This window comes from Arachis hypogaea, chromosome 18 (genome assembly GCF_003086295.3).
Source record: "Arachis hypogaea cultivar Tifrunner chromosome 18, arahy.Tifrunner.gnm2.J5K5, whole genome shotgun sequence".
Taxonomy (NCBI): domain Eukaryota; kingdom Viridiplantae; phylum Streptophyta; class Magnoliopsida; order Fabales; family Fabaceae; genus Arachis; species Arachis hypogaea.
In genome coordinates, this window is record NC_092053.1 from 11,273,698 (window position 1) to 11,277,976 (window position 4,279).

At 34.6% G+C, this 4,279-nt stretch overlaps 1 non-coding gene across 1 annotated transcript; it reads right to left on the bottom strand.

The window, feature by feature from the left end:
* Window positions 1–3,873: 3,873 nt before the first annotated feature.
* On the bottom strand, window positions 3,874–3,981 carry LOC112774528 (small nucleolar RNA R71). The gene has a single exon (XR_003189013.1). It is a non-coding gene; the product is annotated as a small nucleolar RNA R71 (small nucleolar RNA).
* Between the last annotated feature and the right edge of the window lie 298 nt (window positions 3,982–4,279).

The window sequence follows — 4,279 nt, forward strand, 5'->3', positions numbered from 1 at the left end:
GCTGTTGGATTCTGACCTCCCTGCACTCAAAGTGGATTTTCTGGAGCTACAAAACTCAAAATGGTGCGCTTCCAATTGCGTTGGAAAGTAGACATCCAGGACTTTCCAGCAATATATAATAGTCCATACTTTGGCCGAGTTTAGATGACGTAAAAGGGCATTGAACGCCATATGGAGTTAAACGCCAGAAACACGTTACAAGCCAGAGTTGAACGCCAGAAATACGTTACAAACTGGCGTTCAACTCCAAGAATGACCTCTCCACGTGGAAACTTCAAGCTCAGCCCAAGCACACACCAAGTGGGCCCCGGAAGTGGATTTATGCAACAATTACTTACTTCTGTAAACCCTAGTAACTAGTTTAGTATAAATAGGGCTTTTTACTATTGTATTAGACATCTTGGGATGTCTGGTTCTTAGATCATGGGGGCTGGCCATTCGGCCATGCCTAAACCTTTCACTTATGTATTTTCAACGGTAGAGTTTCTACACTCCATAGATTAAGGTGTGGAGCTCTGCTGTTCCTCATGAATTAATGCAAAGTACTACTGTTTTATATTCAATTCAACTTATTTCGCTTCTAAGATATTCATTCGCACTTCAACATGAATGTGATGAACGTGACAATCATCATCATTCTCCCACGAACGCGTGCCTGACAACCACTTTCGTTCTACCTTAGATTGAATGAGTATCTCTTGGATCTCTTAATCAGAATCTTTGTGGTATAAGCTAGATTGATGGCGGCATTCATGAGAGTCTGGAAAGTCTAAACCATGTCTGTGGTATTCCGAGTAGGACTCTGGGATTGAATGACTGTGACGAACTTCAAACTCGCGAGTGCTGGGCGTAGTAACAGACGCAAAAGGAGGGTGAATCCTATTCCAGTATGATCGAGAACCTCAGATGATTAGCCATGCTGTGACAGAGCATTTGGACCATTTTTACAAGAGGATAGGATGCAGCCATTGACCACGGTGATGCCTCCAGACGATTAGTCATGCAGTGACAGCGCATCGGACCATTTTCCAGAGAGGATGAAAAGTAGCCATTGACAATGGTGATGTCCTTACATAAAGCCAGCCATGGAAAGGAGTAAGATTGATTGGATGAAGACAGCAGGAAAGCAGAAGTTCAGAGGGACGAACGCATCTTCATACACTTATCTGAAATTCTCATCAATGATATACATAAGTATTTCTATCTTTATTTTCTGTTTATTTATTAATTATATTCGAAAACTCCATAACTATTTGATATCCACCTGACTGAGATTTACAAGGTGACCATAGCTTGCTTCAAGCCGACAATCTCCGTGGGATCGACCCTTACTCACGTAAGGTTTATTACTTGGACGACCCAGTGCACTTGCTGGTTAGTTGTATCGAAGTTGTGAATGAAAAACAATTTATTAAGACGTGCGTACAAAGTTTTAATGCCGTTGCCTAAGATCACAATTTCGTGCACCAAGTTTTTGGCACCGTTGCCGGGGATTGTTCGAGTTTGGACAACTGACGATTCATCTTGTTGCTCAGATTAGGTAATTCTCTTTTTGTTTTATTTTCAAAAATTTTTCAAAAATTTTTTCAAAACTTTCTCATTTGTTTTCGAAAAAAATAAAAAAAAAAATTCTTTTCAAAAATTTTATTATGTTCTTCAGAATTTTTAAGAATGAATTCTAGTGTTTCATGATGATTTGTTGAATCCTGGCCGGCTGTAAGCCATGTCTAATCTTTTGGACTGAGGTTTCAACTTATCACCACAAGAGCTTGTTGATTCTCACACACTTAGTTGCTCTATACATGGAAAGTATCAATATCTTCTAAAGCTTGACTGGCTATTCAGCCATGTCTAACCCTCAGATTGGAGCTTTAGAATAAGAATACAAGATTCCTGGAATTCATATTAAAAATTTTGGAATCCTTATTTTCATTTTTCAAATAATTTTCGAAAAATCCAAAAAAATCATAAAATCATAAAAATCAAAAATATATTTTGTGTTTATTGTTTGAGTCTTGAGCCAAATTTTAAGTTTGGTGTCAATTGCATGTTCATCTTGCATTTTTCGAAAAATTCATGCATTCATAGTGTTCTTCATGATCTTCAAGTTGTTCTTGGTAAGTCTTCTTGTTTGATCTTGATGTTTTCTTGTTTTGTGTTGTATGGTGTTTTTCATATGCATTCTTGAATTCTTAGTACCTAAGCATTAAAGATTTCTAAGTTTGGTGTCATGCATGTTTTCTTTGCATATATAAAAAAAATTTCAAAAATATGTTCTTGGTGTTCATCTTGACATTCATAGCATTCTTGCATGCATTCATTGTTTTGATCCAAAATCTTCATGCATTGCATCATTTTCATGTTTTTCTCTCTCATCATAAAAATTCAAAAATCAAAAAAATATCTTTCCCTCTTTTCTCTCATAAAAATTCGAAAATTTGAGTTGACTTTTTCAAAAAAATTTAAAATCTAGTTGTTTCTTATGAGTCAAATCAAATTTTCAATTTAAAAATCTTATCTTTTTCAAAATCTTTTTCAAAAATCAAATCTTTTTCATTTTTCTTATTTATTTTCGAAAATTTTAAAATATTTTTCAAAAAAATCTTTTTCTTATCTTTATCTCCTATTTTTCGAAAATAACATCATCAATTAATGTTTTGATTCAAAAATTTCAAGTTTGTTACTTGCTTGTTAAGAAAAATTCAAACTTTAAGTTCTAAAATCATATTTTGTGATTTCTTGTGAATCAAGTCATTAATTGTGATTTTAAAAATCAAATCTTTTTCAAAAACTAATTTCAATCATATCTTTTCAAAAATATCTTCTTATCATATCTTCTTCAAAAATTTGATTTCAAAATATCTTTTCTAACTTCTTATCTTCTTATCTTTTCAAAATTGATTTTCAAATTTGTTTTAACTAACTAACTAACTTTTGTTTGTTTCTTATCTTTTTCAAAACTACCTAACTAACTCTCTCTCTCTAATTTTCGAAAATATCTCCCTCTTTTTCAAAAATTCTTTTTAATTAACTAATTATTTTAATTTTTTATTTTAATTTTTGAAAATTACTAACCTTTTTCAAAAACAATTTTCGAAAATCACTAACTCTTTTTCAAAAATAATTTTCGAAAATTCTCTCTCTCTCTCTCTCTCATCTCCTTCTATTTATTTATTTATTTACTAACATCTCTTCCTCACTCACCAAAAAATCCGAACTCTCTCTCTCTCTCTGAGTTCAGATTTTCTCTTCTTCTTTTCTTCTACTCACATAAGGGAACCTCTATACTTGGGTAAAAAGGATCCCTGTTATTATTATTTTTCGTTCCCTCTTTTTCATATGAGCAGGAGCAAGGACAAGAATATTCTTGTTGAAGCAGATCCAGAATCTGAAAGGACTCTGAAGAGGAAACTAAGAGAAGCTAAATTACAACAATCCAGCAAGCACCTTTCAGAAATTTTCGAACAGGAAGAGGAGATGGCAGCCGAAAATAATAATAATGCAAGGAGGATGCTTGGTGACTTTACTGCACCTAATTCCAATTTACATGGAAGAAGCATCTCCATCCCTGCCATTGGAGCAAACAACTTTGAGCTGAAACCTCAATTAGTTTCTCTGATGCAGCAGAACTGCAAGTTTCATGGACTTCCATTTGAAGATCCTTTTCAGTTCTTAACTGAATTTTTGCAGATCTGTGATACTGTTAAGACTAATGGAGTAGATCCTGAAGTCTACAGGCTCATGCTTTTCCCTTTTGCTGTGAGAGACAAAGCTAGAATATGGTTGGACTCTCAACCTAAGGATAGCCTGAAGTCTTGGGATAAGCTGGTCAAGGCTTTCTTAGCCAAGTTCTTTCCTCCTCAAAAGCTGAGCAAGCTTATAGTGGATGTTCAAACCTTCAGACAGAAAAAAGGTGAATCCCTCTATGAAGCTTGGGAGAGATACAAGCAACTGACCAAAAAGTGTCCTTCTGACATGCTTTCAGAATGGACCATCCTGGATATATTCTATGATGGTCTGTCTGAATTAGCTAAAATGTCATTGGATACTTCTGCAGGTGGATCCATTCACCTAAAGAAAATGCCTGCAGAAGCTCAAGAACTCATTGACATGGTTGCTAATAACCAGTTCATGTACACTTCTGAAAGGAATCCTGTGAATAATGGAATGCCTATGAAGAAGGGAGTTCTTGAAATTGATACTCTAAATGCCATATTAGCTTAGAATAAAATATTGACTCAGCAAGTCAATATGATTTCTCAGAGTTTGAATGGAATGC